The sequence below is a fragment of the Polypterus senegalus genome, chromosome 1 (genome assembly GCF_016835505.1).
Source record: "Polypterus senegalus isolate Bchr_013 chromosome 1, ASM1683550v1, whole genome shotgun sequence".
NCBI classification, from domain to species: domain Eukaryota; kingdom Metazoa; phylum Chordata; class Cladistia; order Polypteriformes; family Polypteridae; genus Polypterus; species Polypterus senegalus.
In genome coordinates, this window is record NC_053154.1 from 216,102,540 (window position 1) to 216,120,361 (window position 17,822).

General features: G+C 38.8%; 1 protein-coding gene across 1 annotated transcript in view; it reads right to left on the minus strand.

Annotated features, from left to right (window-relative positions):
- Positions 1-17,408, minus strand: part of micu1 (mitochondrial calcium uptake 1) — a 117,075-nt gene extending 99,667 nt beyond the window's left edge. The window contains exon 1 of the mRNA XM_039773719.1: positions 17,349-17,408. The gene's annotated coding sequence lies outside the window, so the exon portion shown is untranslated. The remainder of the gene's footprint in view (positions 1-17,348) is intronic.
- Between the last annotated feature and the right edge of the window lie 414 nt (positions 17,409-17,822).

The following is a 17,822-nucleotide window of genomic DNA, read 5'->3' on the forward strand; positions in this document are numbered from 1 at the left end:
TTCTTGAGGCAGATTGAAAACTTAAGTGCCAGCTTAAGTGAAAAATTTAAGAAAACAAACTAAATAATTGCAACACAAAAACGTAATCAGTTTTAACGTAAAAAGATGTCGATGAAAGAAGAGAAACAGCGGGCCGCTAGGGTAGAGAAAAGAAGAGCTCCTCCGGAATCAGCAAGCACATCAACCTCTGAGCAAACAAATGCTAAACAGAGACAGAGAAAATGTATGAAAACTAGGAATGTTCAAGTCAAGTGTATTCACTGCACGTTATTGTGAAGTACGCCATTACTGGTAATAATATAATTTTCATCAAAAGAGAGGATACTGTGTGTGTTGTTTGTAAAGAAAACTAGGGGGCTTCGCTCTCCAACCCCGCCTGTGCTACGCAACAGCCACTTTGGATCTCTGCCACTCGTGTATGTGGATTTCACTTTTACCAAACAACAAATCTTTTAATTCTAGCGGATGCGCCTCTTCATTAGGAAGAAATACTATTTTTCCCTGATGACAACACGAATTAGATGATCTACAAATCTCTGACTTAGTGTTTAAATCCATACAATTTCTACTATCATTTTTTTGAGACTTTTGAATTTTAGTACTTTCATTATCTCTAACCTGCTCACCAATGTTCCAACCCCGGGCATGGTTAAATCTCTTGGCACAAAGTCTTGTCTCGCAGGACGTGAAAGTATCTCTCTGAAAAAGTCTTTAATTAGTCTTTAATTTAAATTTTAAAATGTAGATGTATCTTAATAAAGCTTTTATTTATTGTCATTCAAAGTGTTGGGACAGGCAGCCTCGGCATGGTTGGGATGACAGCTGGATGGAAGGACCAGGGGAGAGAACATCTGCAAGGCACTACCTCCCTGGTAGGCTATAGGGCAGCCTTCTTTGTAGCTAATGTGCCACGGATTCCAGCAGGGCACGCTGGGACTTGGAGTTTGGTACAGTCTGGTTGGGTTCCGTGGGGGCCAAGAGGGGGATCTGCAGAGCCCTATAGTGGACTTCCACCACACCTGGGCGTGATTCCAGGTAATACTGATGAGCCACTAGGAGCACTTCCAGGAGCAGAATAAAAGGAGCCACCTCACTCCTTTCGGAGAGCCAAAGTCAGGTGGAGGTGGACAAAGCTTGCCTGTAGGAGTGGTGCAGAAGGACAAATAGTGGAAGAGAAAGAGCTGTTCTTTATGTACTCTGATGTGGGGAAGCACTCCCCAGCTGTAAATAAACGTGTGTGATGGACTGAAACTTGTGCTCTGCCTGTCTACGATGGGGTTAGGACAGCTGTACATGTCCCGGTGGTCCACAATATGTGTACATTTTTTTGGGAAACCCTGTGTTTGATGTTCAGTACAATATTTTACTATGCTGCATATCTTTTCTTAACTTGTAAAGAATATATCTAAGACTGCATAGCTAGGCAGCCATTAGTCAGTGTTTTTGACTCTCAGCACAGGATTCTTTCAGGGGTGCATTCTGTCACAGTTTTTTTCCAACCAATATGGCCGCTGAACTGCAAATGTTACATCAGTAAAAAATTGTGAAGTCAATTATATTTACCACTTTGATTTAGCCTGAAATAAATAAGATGTCAAATCATAGACTGGTGGATAATCTGGCCAGGTATTGTATCTTCAACAATATGGTTGTTAACACTCTGTTAATAGGGGGAACTATTGAGGATTCCAGGAAATGCCCCTGCACCCCCAACCCCATCCCAAAATCTGAGTTTAAAATGGCAGTGATTTCACTAAAGTGGACTCTGGATACGACTATTTCTCATATTTTATACTTGGCAATTCAAAATACACACTGAACCAAAATTTTTACTGGAACACATACACTTACAACAGCACTCTATATAGGAGTTATGTACAACTTGAGTCAAGAAGCCTGCTGGCAATATAATCAAAGTCCACTCATATCTCAGTAACTTCAACTCTCAGGTAGCAACATATATTAATTTACTTACTGAGGATCAGCAAAATAGCCATTTTTAAAAAAAAAAAACTCAAGAGACACTCTAAAAATATTCTTGGTTCACTCCAGGGCTGTGTTACTAAACATATTTCAATAAGTGGCATCTTACTGAGGTGTCAATCACTAGACTTTCTTTTCACACTATGATCGTTTTTTTATTCAATCTGAATTGGCAGCAGTATTTCTGGAAAGGCAAAAGTAAATATGCATTGCCTTCACAATAAATTAAAACTTAAAATGCTCCTCAGGGAATTGTTTGCTTTCTTAGTAGAGTCACAAGAACTGACATGAATCGAGATTGACATTTGCCTTGCATATTACATAGGGGATTTCAAATTTTTATATTAAGATAAAACTACATTTTTTGGGGTGCTTTATTTACAAATATATGTGCCATTAAATAATAAAGATGCTAAAATTAGTAGTGTTCAACAATTGTAAATGGTTTAATAGAGTGGCTCAATATGCTCAGCAATACCTGTTCAGAGAAGCTTAAAGAAAATGTACTTCAAAGACACAAAAAAGGAAAAAAAATAAATCAAATTCTGAAACATCTCTATATAGTAGCTTTCATGTAAAATATGCCAGCAATGAAGTTCTGGAATTGCTAATCAATACTCACTCACACCACCCACTAATAAATTTCCAAAAAACAATGTAAACAGAGAATAAGCAAAGGAGTGTGGGGAAAAGTTCAAGATTCATAAAAACTGGAAAAAATAATAAAAATAAAACAAAGATACATTTTACCACTGACCCTTTTTGATGAGCGCATATGGTAGGATTTAATATACTGTAAATGACAGCAATACGTTAGATGTCCAATTCACTAATCAAGACAAATATACTACTGGGACAAATGCCAGTTTACTGCCAGCTTTGTTCTGATAAAACAGTGTGAAGAGGTTTGCAAAATGCAAACAAAATCTGTCCACTGTTTCTTAATTTCTTTAAGGTTACAATTCATTTACAGCGATAAAAGGGTAAAGATTAGGAAGGCAAGAGACTTTAAAGACATATTGTCACATAGTGCACATCATATATAACCATACAGTTGTCCCATAAATTAATTTACTAGGTAAACAGAACATTTGCTTGCTTTCACTGTAGATACATTTTTTAACCAGTGAATGAATAATTTAGTTCATTCACTTTCTAATTTACTTGTTCTGATTACAGTTGAAATGGGAACAAACTAACAAGACCAGATTTTTCTTTTCCCTAGCAACAGATTCCACATTTTCTATAGTGATTTCTAGTTGAGAGATGTGCATGTTACACTGCAAGGAGAAGATCTCAAAGGTCCTCTTTACCAGACAACCAACCAACCACTGAATTACTCCTCTTAGATAAAAAAGTACTTCTACAATGACATTAATGTTACCTACCCACTAGATGTGGGAATTGTCAAGGATCCTATGATACAATACCATCTCAATGCTTGTTTGTTTTTTTTTTTCATGTTTTAAAATATTAAGTATTGAAATTTATTTCTGAAATGCATCATAATTTACTTGTTCTTTTCCATTTTAATTCAACTTATTTTTTCCCTTTATTTTGGAATTGTATTTCAAATATTCAGATATGTCACATGACAAACAATGACCATAGTTGCATACTCCATCAGTGCATTACATATGCAAATAACCAGATTATGGTGAATCACCTGATTAAGGCAGAAACCTGGTTTCTTAAAAATCCACATTTACACGAGCAAGTAATCTTATGGAGCTCTCCTTTCTCAAAATGCTCCGACATCATTATACTGCACAGAAAAAACTTTAAAAGTCATCCTTGGCCACTGTAAATCCTAAAATGATTTTTTCTAGTGTTTTATAAATATGTTTATTTATAAAACACAAAACAGTGCTTTATTTATAGATTTCTGTTACCAGAATGCAAGCAGCTCATCCTTTGCTGCATGGCTATGTGATTGAGCCCTGTAAAGGACCCAGTACTGTACATGTGCTTCGTACCTTACAACCAGCGCGGCTGGAATAATAATAATAATGCAAGAATTTTTACTTCAATAAGATTAAGAATTGCCATAGGTTAGTCATTACTTTAAAAAGTAATCGTACATGTAATGTGTGTTACTTTTAACATGTTATCCTACTGCTCTCAGTATTGTGTTGCTAAGTTTACAAGGAATAACGCGTAAAAACATTTGCTTCTGGAAATGTATTTTGTGGACACTTCTTCCTGTGGCTACTGAAAGCATAAGCAAAGCAAATACATGTGCAGACAGATGGACATACACAAACTACAAGATCCTTATCAGTGATCCAGTTAAGAGTTTACATGGTCACATAATCTGGATATTGACAGAAAAATCTACCTCTGTTAACCAGGTTTCTCAGAGGCCAATAACATGATTTCTCTAACATGAATTATGGGTTTACATGGCATTTTAGAAATCAGTTTTCTGTGACTAACTAGGTTACTGAAGTGCATTTTAACACACTGCTTGTACAATGATATAAGGTGTAGATGTCATAGGAGCAAGCTATGGATATCTGAACAAATAAATATTTTGAGAAGACCAGCAGATGACAATGACTTTTAAAGGATAAAGCAATCTCAGCATCAGAAAAGAAAAGAAGTTAATACCAGAAGGACTAACAACTCAGTAAGCTAATTGTTTTAGGATCAAGAGAGAATCAAAGTTAATAGCACTAAGTAGGATTCAGGAACATTCATTTACATTTTTTTAAACATCATCTATATATATAATTCACTAAGACAAGACACCCATGGAAAGGCAAGACACCCATGGAAAACACGGCGGAAGGGGCGTGGATTCACTAAGCCGCCGACAAGTAATAACACCTATTGCGCACGCAGGGAGGAGCCACGCCCACCAACTCCAAGACCATTGGATACGATGACAACTTGCAGAGCCACGCCCACCAATTCGGACGCAACAACACAGAAAGAACGGCGTCATTTATATTCGTCTGTCGTAGAGGCCTCATGTACCTCCGAGCCACCTTGACTGTTCAGAGAGGCATGTTTCTCGCGGAGGTGAGTCGCCATATGCAATGTGTAAAACTGTTTGCGAGGGGTATCCCATGGGATCCTTAAAACAATCCTTTACAATTGAGGTTAAAACACAATGAAGTAAGCAGTGTTTAAAAACCGAGTTTTCGGTTACAACGCACGACCTCGTGCACCATAGCAAACTGTTTTACACACTACATACAGCAATTCGCATCCGCGACAAACATGCGTCTTCTTCACTCAAGGACAATTATATGTTGCTCTCTCCAGAGTTCCATCTTTTCATTCACTGTCTGTTGTAGCCTCAAACCCTCCCTTTTTAGACAACTGTGTCTTTCCAGAAGTGTTCAACCATCAATAAATAATTATGCGGCGTTTGTTATGCCACGGGTTCACTATTGTGTTGTATTTTGCTCTCTCCAGAGTTCCATCTTTTACTCTTGTATTCTTGTATTACTTTTGTATTCTCACACTAACCTGTTTTAGACAACCGTGTCTTTCCAGAAGTGTTTAGCATTCAATAAATAATTATGCATGAGATTGAGCGTGTGTCTACCCGGCACAGAGAGGCGTTGGTAAGCCGTTGAACCCCATTCGGGCTGCAAACCGTGGAATTCCCACTAAGTGTGACTCATACGCTCCCACTGGTTACGTCCCTACCGATTTGTACAAACACTCGCTACTACCTTGGTCGGGTGTCTTGGTGGATTATATATAGAAAAGCAGCCAAAACCACACAGAGCAATGAAACATCTACGTGAGTGACAGGTGCATCTGGACTGTGTAAAGACGACAACGACTTAAGTGATGAGTTGGAGGTGGGACCATGAACGGACAGTGCATACTGAATGAAAAATCAGCAGACTAGCATGACGGAGGGAGCTGAATGGACGTCCTTCTCCTCTCCTCCCGTTCCACACTCCGAGACTGAGCGCCGTGCACCCCCATCCCTCTGTCTGGCAGGAGAAGGCGCGATGGCGATCCGCCAGTTTTCAGTCACGGACGATTGTGTGTTGGTTCGTTCCGTGCATTGTTACAATGTTGCTTTTCTTGCTGATTTATTACATTACCGATTTTTCAAACGTTAATTTTCTCCCTGTGCTTAAAAATCATTAAAAAACTGGCCAGATTATGCGGCGTATGGTACGCCGTGGGTTGGCTAGTTAGCATTAATTTTTTTGGTCACAGAGCTCTACTGCAACTCATGTGGAAATGAACCCTGGCCAGTCATGTCAGGAGCAAACAAAGTGCCTACTGGAATATTCACACACTGTAGTCTAATATGGTACATGATTTCAGTTGAGGTTTCTTGATTACATGCTTTGTCTTTATTTAAAACTGTTTTGAATTCTCAATTCATCAGAAATCAGAATTTAAGATCTGCTGTTAGCTGTAGTTAAGGAGAAAGTTCCTGTTTGCAGTGTGCATGAGTACTTTATTTTAAAATAAAAATGTGTACAAATTGCACGTTTGTGGACACAGCAGTCTTTCTAAGAATTTCTGCAGCAGTGCTAATGTTTGTGGTACACTATCTTGCTTGTTGTCAAGAATATTCAATGTCTGTTTTTAAGTCAATATTTTATAATTGCACCATTCTTGTTATATAGGCTTTTTTTTTTCATTGTTTACATTTTTTTTAAGCTTGCATGCATAGGATGTCACTACATGTTACAGTTGCTCTTGACCAAAGCTTGCAGTTGCAGAATTCAGCAATAAGCTATTCAGTTGAGCTGCACAAGTGAACAGCAGGTGTTGAAGACATGGCAAAGAAAAATGCACAATGTTTAAACTGTGCCTTAGAACTTGACATACCATTGTTAAACTGAAAGCTAAAAACATGTTGATGCACATTCTTGTACTCACATCAATGCACAAATTCAGGAAAATGATTTGGATTGCTCCTTTTTACTTGGCAAACTGCCTTCTGCCAATTCACAGTTGCACTGTGACTAACATTATGGACACTTGTAATCGCCATTTCTTTTAAAATGTCTATGATAGACTGACTGCCTTTAAACCTGAATCTGAAAAGAAAACTGACACACAAGAAGATAAACAATTCTCAAGCATAACTTTCAAGAGAATTGAATGTAGCATGGCTAAGACTGCCAACTCTCTAACTCACAAAAGAATGACTTTCAGAATAAAGATGAGAACTCTGTAGGATGTTTTACCCAATGAGACCACAATTTACCTTTGCATTCTTTGGTTTTAGTAACAGTTCATGGTAATCTCAAAGCAAACATATTCACTGACAAACTAATAAAGTCAGTCATTCTTGAACCTGCTTACTCAAATTCAGAGGAGTAGGGATTGAGAGCCTAACCTGCTGTAAAAGTGGGTACAATGCAGGAAAACTGACTGGACGGGATTCCAGTTCAACACAGGGTCCACTCACGCACACACCCACACTCACACTTGGACTATTTAATTAGACATACAAGGTTTTGAAAAATGTTGGAGGAAAAATGGAGTACTCAGAAACGAAAAAAAAAAAAAAACACAAAAAAACAGAGAGAACATTCAAACTTCACACAGACAATCAGGTGTTGGTTTTGAACGTAGTACACTGGATCTATAAAGTGGCAGTGTTTACCAGTTTGAAGTATTGTGCCACCTAAGCTAAAGATACAGTATATCAACTATTTTAACTAAATATAGTATCTGAAATTTCTTAAATTAACAGCATCTACACTGTTTTAATGCTACAGAAAATTATACTTTGACAAGTAAAATTGTATAGTATGGATGAAAAACAAATAAATAAATAATACATATTTTTCTCAGCATATTTTACTTTACATTCTGTAGATTTTTGTTTTGCAAGACTGGTTTTTAGGCTAATCGTGTGAAAATCTCTAAATGAAAAATTAAACGATAATTTATTTAAAGTTAAAATAGCTGAAATAACAAAACAACTTGAAAAACTAGCTGATAACTCTATCTACTCAATAATTTAAAACTTTCTGTTAACTTCAGAAAGCATAAGCTGTGGCTTAAAAAAATGCTTGAAATATTAAAATAAATGTGCTTATTAAACTATGGGTATTTGTGCCAGTGAGTCAGAAATCCTTCCATGTGCTACATTCCAAAAATGAAATTGAAACCCTGCCAGGAAAGCAGCTGCTGCTTCTCCTAGTTTATCTGGAACATCGAACATCACCTGCAGCACGGCCCTAATCTGGTTATCAAGCTAACAAGCCTACCATTGTACGACTGGATTGCTGGTCAATCTATTACAATGGAATTTATAGAGATCAATCTACTTTATATATACAAAATCCTAAGCCTAAAAGTGCAACGATTTTGTGCAATGATTTTATGTGATGTTTTAATGTCACTTTTTTGTCACGCTTTAAATCTGGCTTATTCTAAAACCTACATACAGTAATCCCTCGCTATATCGCGCTTCGACTTTCGCGGCTTCACTCTATCACAGATTTTAAATGTAAGCATATCTAAATATATATCACAGATTTTTCGCTGGTTTGTGGATTTCTGCGGACAATGGGTCTTTTAATTTATGGTACATGCTTCCTCAGTTTGTTTGCCCAGTTGATTTCATACAAGGGACGCTATTGGCGGATGGCTTAGAAGCTACCCAATCAGAGCAGGTATTACATATTAACTAAAACTCCTCAATGATATAAGAGATGCTTCCTGCGCAGTGCTTGAATTTGTTTGCTTTTCTCTCTCTCTCTCACCCTCTCTGACATTCTCTGCGCCTGACGGAGGGGGTGTGAGCAGAGAGGGCTGTTTGCACAGAGGCTGCTTGCTTAGAAGATACGGAGGCTCCTCTAAAAAATGCCGCTTTATCGCGGTGCTTCAACATACTTAAAAGCCCAAAAGCACGTATTGATTTTTTGATTGTTTGCTTTTCTGTCGTGCGCTCTCTCTCTCTGACATTCTCTGATCCTGACATGCATTCTTTGCAGAGGAAGATATATTTGCATTCTTTTAATTGTGAGAAAGAACTGTCATCTTTGTCTTGTCATGGAGCACAGTTTAAACTTTTGACTAAAGGGTGTTATTTCATGTCTAGAGGGCTATAGTAATGTTAACAGTGTGGGAGAGTTTATAATGGCTTAAAATATATGAAAATAACCATACAAACATATGGTTTCTTTCGCGGATTTTCACCTATCGCGGGGGGGTCTGGAACGCAACCCCCGCGATCAAGGAGGGATTACTGTATATATGTTTGTTATAATTCTTTCAGAGTTTATCAAACTTTAATGTGACGTTGTTAGATTTTCAGATTCTTATCACTTTTTTAAATTATACACTAAAAAATATCAAGAACTCGCGTCCCGCGATACGAGAAGTTGTGACAAGAGATTTAACCACGTCCGGGGCCGGAAATAAAAGACAAAGAATAGGACAGCTGTTGTACAGGCTTTTAAATGTTCGAATTGCAGTGCAAGATGCAGATCACATGGCACGGTGGCAGCAGCAGCAGCAGATTGAGCAAAGAGGAGGTAAAAAAAAAAAAACCTGTATTTGTTTCCCATTGGATCACCGTTTAAGAGGGGGTTTCAGAGAAGCGACCGTGTCTCCTTGGGATGTGTTCAGCTCCCCTCCTCACAACGTGAGTGACAGAGACGCGAAATGGCTGGTGCCAGGCCGGGGGGGTTGGCGAGCAAAGTGAGCGGGGGGAAACCCCCTACTTTGTTTATAAAAGAAAAAACTGCCTTAAAATTTCTTAAACACAGGACACAAATGGGAAATTTCAACTGATCAACCACCAGGCATTTGACAAATTTTGAATGTTTTTTTGTCTGAAATGTATCATCCAGTTCTTTAAATCCCCAAAGTGCAGCTTCATCACCATATTAAAGGGAAATAAATGTGTGTGTCGTGGCAGAAGCTTGAGACTCGTCTATCTCCTAAATATACAACACTAGCTGGCCCGGTCAATAATACGAGGCGGGAGGATTAGTAATTGAGCATTAAAAAGTTGATACAATGCTGGGAAAATTGCATCACAAATGAAGGTGACTATCTGGAAAAGTGATGTAATTTGTTTTTGAAATTCTTAATAAATCATGGACTATTGCTAAGAAAAAAATGCATTCACCTTTAGCTATAAGCTGTACTGGTTTTACCTAAAAGCAAGCTTTGCTTAATTTAACTATCAGACAGTGAGAAATCACCTTATATCATATCGATTGGGAGAGAGAACACAATGTTGCAAGGCATCTGTGTTAACTGTTTTTTAAGAATGACACAATATAGTTAAGTCTGACTTGATGACTGTTATTACGAAGAAAGTCTTATAACCCGAGAATTACTTAGAAATTCAACCCAAGTTTTATTAGCTCCTCAGTTAGCTGATGCAGCTAAGCAGTATTGAACACACTGCTAAAATCTATACAGCAAATCTTGACTACATTTTCAGCTTGCTTCAGATGTTTAAAGACATTTATGCCTTTTCTTTTTCTCTGTCACTAGTTAATGTCAAAATGCTAAATGGTGGCATTGTCAAATCAGCCAATTAATTAAAGTTACCTGTAGGCTCATAAAAGCATAAAAATAATTGCTGACATACTAGTACCAATGAAACTTGACATTTTTATCTTAAAGATGAAAAAATCCCAGTGTATTTTTCTTTGGACTTTTTCCAGTAATTGATTTGTAACTTCTGTAGTCTAAAGTAATATGCAAGTTTATTAGAAAATGTACTCTGTTTTGTTTCTTTTTTTATGAAATGTGGCAACACAGGTTGGAAGTCAGTCTGTAGAAATGCCACAATGAAATAATTATTTTGCTATTGTAAGTTGTTTGCCCATTTCACTACTCAGGAAACATCAAAATAGTAATTTTTCAAAATGGCTATGTTAAGTGGTTCAGCTCAGCCAGCTAAACATATAATGATGGCTATAGAGATGATATCTATAGAATTTAATAATTTAATATTTAAAACAAATAAAAGGTGAATTATTTGTCCCTTACTAAATAAAAATATTTAAAATGAAATTCACTTTAACCATGGTAATTGTTTAACCAAACTTTTACATTTTTTAGTCAGTTTACATTCCTAACCTTAGTTAGGTTACTTCATAAAGGTACAAGGCACACTTTTTGTAAGAGGTATAGCAACTTAAAAAAATTGTGTTGAAAAGGGCCACATGAGAGGGTTTGGGTATCTACCATGGATGCATCCTGAATGCCTTCAAAGTGAGGTGTAGTACTTATGGCCTATAAGATGCAAATATGAAGCAAATATCAGCTGACAAGGAATTCTTGGGAATTTCCAAAAATACAGTGCATCCAGAAAGTATTCACAGCGCATCACTTTTTCCACATTTTGTTATGTTACAGCCTTATTCCAAAATGGATTAAATTCTTTTTTTCCTCAGAATTCTACACACAACACCCCATATTGACAATGTGTAAAAAGTTTACTTGAGATTTTTGCAAATTTAATAAAAATAAAAAAAATTGAGAAAGCACATGTACATAAGTATTCACAGCCTTTGCCATGAAGCTCAAAATTGAGCTCAGGTGCATCCTGTTTCCCCTGATCATCCTTGAGATGTTTCTACAGCTTCATTGGAGTCCACCTGTGGTAAATTCAGTTGATTGGACATGATTTGGAAAGGCACACACCTGCCTATATAAAGTCCCACAGTTGACAGTTCATGTCAGAGCACAAAGCAAGCATGAAGTCAAAAGAATTGTCTGTAGACCTCCGAGACAGGATTGTCTCGAGGCACAAATCTGGGGAGAGTTACAAAAAAACATTCTGCTGCTTTGAAGGTCCCAATGAGCACAGTGGCCTCCATCATCCTTAAGTGGAAGAAGTGTGAAACCACCAGGACTCTTTCTAGAGCTGGCCGGCCATCTACATTGACCGATCGGGGGAGAAGGGCCTTAGTCAGGGAGGTGACCAAGAACCCGATGGTCACTTTGTCAGAGCTCCAGAGGTCCTATGTGGAGACAGGAGAAACTTCCAGGACAACCATCTCTGCAGCAATCCACCAATCAGGCCTGTATGGTAGAATGGCCAGACGGAAGCCACTCCTTAGTAAAAGGCATATGGCAGCCCGCCTGGAGTTTGCCAAAAGGCACCTGAAGGACTCTTGGACCATGAGAAATAAAATTCTCTGGTCTGATGAGACAAAGACTGAAGTCTTTGGTGTAAATGCCAGGCGTCACGTTTGAAGGAAACCAGGCACTGCTCATCACCAGGCCAATACCATCCCTACAGCGAAGCATGGTGGTGGCAGCATCATGCTGTGGGGATGTTTATCAGCGGCAGGGACTGGGAGACTAGTCAGGATAAAGGGAAAGATGACTGCAGCAATGTACAGAGACATCCTGGATGAAAACCTGCTCCAGAGCGCTCTTGACCTCAAACTGGGGCGACGGTTCATCATTCAGCGGGACAACGACCCTAACCACACAGCCAAGATATCAAAGGAGTGGCTTCAGGACAACTCTGTGAATGTCCTTGAGTGGCCCAGCCAGAGCCCAGACTTGAATCCGATTGAACATCTCTGGAGAGATCTTAAAATGGCTGTGCACCGACACTTCCCATCCAACCTGATTGAGCTTGAGAGGTGCTGCAAAGAGGAATGGGCGAAACAGGCCAAGGACAGGTGTGCCAAGCTTGTGGCATCATACTCAAAAAGACTTGAGGCTGTGATTGCTGCCAAAGGTGCATCGACAAAGTATTGAGCAAAGGCTGTGAATACTTATGTACATGTGATTTCTCAATTTGCAATAAATTTGCAAAAACCTCAATTAAACTTTTTTCACGTTGCCATTATGGGGTGTTATGTGTATAATTCTGAGGAAAAAAATGAATTTAATCCATTTTAGAATAAGGCTGTAACATAACAAAATGTGGAAAAAGTGATGCGCTGTGAATACTTTCCAGATGCACTGTATACTTGGAGACTACTGTTTGGGACACTATCTCTAAATAGATAGATAGATTCAGGTAGATAGATAGTGTTGCAGTAGGGGGCGCTAGTGCTCCCTTGAACCCTCAGGTACCACGCCAAACACCAGGTAAAAGTCCAATAATTATTATTTATTATAATAATTAAGTGCACAAAGCACCAGCACTCCACTATTCTCAATAAACTATAACCAATCCAATAATAAATCACAATCCTCCACTCCCAGACGCGTTGCCCTCCTACCACCCAGCTCAGCTCGTCGTCTGGGAGCTCCCTCAGTCCTTTTATATTCCCCGACCCGGAAGTGTTCCCAATCCAACAGTCCACAAGTCCTTATTCCTTCCGGGTCAGGGTAAACAATGCTTTTCCTCACCCCAGAAGCCTGTCGCTTTTCCTGTGACGAACTTCCGGGTCATAGTGCGCAAAAGAGTCCACTGGCCTCCCGACAGCGACTCCCAGTGGCCCCCAAGGTATCCAACAGGGCTGTGCATAAAAACTACATAGTCCATGAGGCCCTGCTGGAATTCAGGGCCCGTACATGCTCTCGGGAGAGCTCCTCCTGGCGGCCTGGGGGTGAGGACCGGAATATGAAACCGGCCATCCATTACAATAGATAGATAGATACTTTATTAATCCCCAAGGGGAAATTCACATAATCCGGCAACAGCATACTGATAAAAATAATACTAATTAAACAGCAATAAAAGCACAGTGCAAGTTAAAAAATGCAAGGTAGAGAGTGTGAGGCAGGTATAACAGTCTATAATCTTGTGATGTTCTAACGTTTACTCCTCCCGAGTGGAATTGAAGAGTCGCATAGTGTGGGGGAGGAACGATCTCCTCAATCTGTCAGTGGAGCAGGACAGTGACAGGTATTTGTTGCTAAAGCTGCTCCTCTGTCTGGAGATGATCCTGTTCAGTGGATTCTCCATGATTGACAGGGGCCTGCTCAGTACCCGTCGCTCTGCCACGGATGTCAAACTGTCCAGCTCCATTCCTACAATTGAGCCTGCCTTCCTCACCAGTTTGCCCGGGCATGAGGTGTCCCTCTTCTTTATGCTGCCTCCCCAGCACACCACCACATAGAAGAGGGCGCTCGCCACAACCGTCTGATAGAACATCTGCAGCATCTTATTGCAGATGTTGAAGGATGCCAGCCTTCTAAGGAAGTATAGTCAGCTCTGTCCTCTCTTGCACAGAGCATCAGTATTGGCAGTCAAGTCCAATTTATCATCCAGCTGCACTCCCAGGTATTTATAGGTCTGTACCCTCTGCACACAGTCACCTCTGATAATCACAGGGTCTGGGAGGGGCCTGGGCCTCCTAAAATCCACCACCAGATCCTTGGTTTTGCTGGTGTCAAATCTACCTTACTAGGTTCACTTCCGCACTGACCTTAAACAGGACAACTATACATAAACCAAGAATAAAGAAAAAGTTATTCTTGAATTACCAGCCACAACTGACTCTCACACAATGCCGATGTATGTGCAAGCTAATGCATTAAATTTCACTTCAGTTTTGTAATACAGCCAAGCAGTATTGCAGCTAAGCAGTATAGAACACTCTGTTATTTTAGGAAAACTGGATTTACACTTTGATCATGTAATAAAAATTATGTCTATTTAAAGTATTCTAATATGGACAAATATACAAAAACATATGTGTCATTCTTGCCATTCTGTGGTAAATACAAATATAGCTATTATAAGAATCAGTACTCAAAGCTGGAAAATATAAACAAAATGTTTTTAAGATATGTTTTATTATTTGTACAGCTCATTCTTATTTTGTGATTGTATCTCATATAAATATCTAGAAAAAAATAAAAACTGAGACAACCTCACTAACATCTGCTATTTTCGCTGAATCTTTGCACCTTTTAACCTCAAAATCTCCAGAACTCAACATGATATAGATGTGATTTTCACTTCCAAAAAATTGGAAATTATTGTGTAACAAAACAACACCAACCTCAGGTGTTTAACTTAACCATAAATATTTAAGGGTTTTGAAACAGAATGAGATTTTTACATTTCCCACTGAATAACTCTTTAATAGTTGATTGCATCACAAATCTCCTCCATCTTTTCTGAAAGCTAATTTTATGACAAACAAAAAAGATCATATTCAGCTTTTCTCTAGGGCAAATGATAAACAAACAAATGACCAATATGTGACAAAATTCTTTCTTGAGCTGGAGTAACAAAGGTCTTGAGAACAGGAAGGTGTGTGTGCCACTCTCAGTAATTGAGTTGCACATTACTGCTGTGGTGCATTCTACACTCCATCCATCCATCATCCAACCCGCTATATCCTAACTACAGGGTCACGGGAGTCTGCTGGAGCCAATCCCACCCAACACAGGGCGCAAGGCAGGAAACAAACCCCGGGCAGGGTGCCAGCCCACCACAGGGAACACACACACACACACTAGGGACAATTTAGAATTGCCAATGCACCTAACCTGCATGTCTTTGGACTGTGGAAGGAAACCCACACAGACAAGGGGAGAACATGCAAACTCCAAGCGAACCCGGGTCTCCTAACTGCAAGGCAGCAGCACTACCCACTGCTTCCTTACATCTTCTGATTCATGGTTTCAAATTGAAAACTGCTTCCCGTATGTTTTCCACAATCCAAAATCATGCAAGTTACACTGAAATGAGTCTAAAAATTGGCTTTATAGAAAATGAGTCAGTAAGTAGGTCCAACAAGTGGGTATCTCATACAGGACTGTGACAATGTAAGGGACTAAGCACATGCAAAAAACTGATAAATGGGCAGGTAGAAGAATTTTGTATTTTCAATGATTTTGATTCCAACTTAATATAAAAGCTTTGAACAAAATTCTACAACACTACATACAATAAAAATCAACAAGAGCCTGCATACTGATTTCCAGAAGGTGGGTAGATAGATATAAATTCATTTGTTCAAATGGGTAAATTAGTTGGTTTTTTTTTATAGAAACTTAATAAATAAGTATTATTTTATGACAAACAACAAACCCCTTTCAAATAAACAGCAGAATGACTAAAAAAAAAAAAAACACTTCTGACAGTTATAGTCACAATGAGGCAAAGATATATTGCCGTTGGTATAAAGGAGTCCCATCAGTGTTTTCTGGCATCTTCCTGGGGAATAATTCATTGGAAACAAGTATTCATTGTTAGTGTGTCAGAGAGAGGATGTGCAGCTTTGTTCATAATCGCACCCAGTTTTGTTTTGTTTCCCTCCTCCATTACTAACCGAAGTGGGTCCAGAGTGCATCATATATCTGAGCTTGCCCTTTAAATTAATTTGTTGATTAGCTGGGTCTCTCTTGCAGCAATGTTACTGGCCCAAATCACAGTGGTCATCACATAGTTGTAAATATGTAAAAGATTTCACTACCAACATTAAAGGAATGCAGTCTCATAAGGAAAAGAGTCTGTTCTACCCTTTTTAAATAGTTCCGATGTGTTACAAGACCATTCCAGTCTGTCACTGATGTGGACTCCCAAGTACCAGCAGCAATGCACCAACTCCACATCTACTCCTTGCATAGTGACTGGGTGTTGTGGCTCTTTGGTGTGACATAAGCCAATAACCAGTTCCTTGGTTTTGCCAATGTTAGGTTTCAGACAATTATTTCTGCACTAAGAAATAAAGATCTCCACCTGAAACCTATACTCTGTTTCATTTTCAATACACCCCGAAAGTGCAGAATCACCAGAAACTGTCTGCAAGTTATAGTCTGATTTGTAAGGAAGAGGAATAGAGATAGGACTGCTCTTGTGTTGCTCCAGTGATGCTCACATCCACATCAGACTCACAGTACTTAAGCCTCATATAATGATCTCCAGAAGTTTAAAAAAAAAAAAAAAACACCATTATGTAAGTTGAACTCTTACAATGCACGGTGACAGATGTCCAGGTACTGACATTAACAGGATATCGTCCATAATGACTGCACTACAGAATTGGTTAAGCCGGTGACCAATTCGTGCAGATATTATTTATGCCAGGGCTAGACACTGGTTGCCAAGAAACTTTTCTGACAGAAATCGGCAAGTAAAACGTGCTAAATAAAAAAGCACAACCAGACACACCCGGTTGGCTACCTAAAGGAACTGTAAATGAAACAGATCTAATACTGGAAGGGAACGTAGTTTCACGTAATTACTATAAATTCGATGAAGTAAACCAGGTACTGGTGAATGGCACTCTCAAGAGAAGAGCTAAAGTGGCAGCTTCAAATCGTATACTCGTCTGAGAAGCTGCAGGCACAAGTCGCCAGCTATTAACACTACGCAGAATTGACACGTCCAGAAACGGGACGATTTTTGCTTCACGTTGAATGAGAAAGTAATTATCTTATAAAGCACGCTTATCCTGAGAAACATTATTTTAGCTTTTTGGAGTAAACTGACAAAAAAAGATCATAGAAATTACCTAAGCAATTTTTTTACTTACTTGATCTGCAGCTGACAGACGCCACAGTTGCCGGAATAGAGCTCTAACCGGAAATGGGAAGGCGTGTGCCAGTGACGTGAAAGGACACGCCCCTTTTATGTACTACCATCAAATCCGTCGCATTTTCCCGCCCATCATTTTTGTGATTGGTTGTTTTTTTTATGAAGCGCCTTTGTAAACAAGTCGAGAAACTACTCGGTTTGAATAGGAGCGATGCTGGTAAATGTGGTCTAACTGTATAACTTTAGAAACTTTAGACAGGATAAAGGTATTTTTTAACAAAAATTATTTCTAATGCATTTTAGCTTATGAATTTACATTAATTATATTGACATATATTTTGTTGGTCTAACACAGTGGTTCTTAAACATTTTCTGCCATACCCCCCTTGGAAGTAGTTGACTTTTCACTTAATAAAATGGCCCATGTTTTGTTTTATTGAATTTGAAATAACATGAAGAGTAACTGCATTTT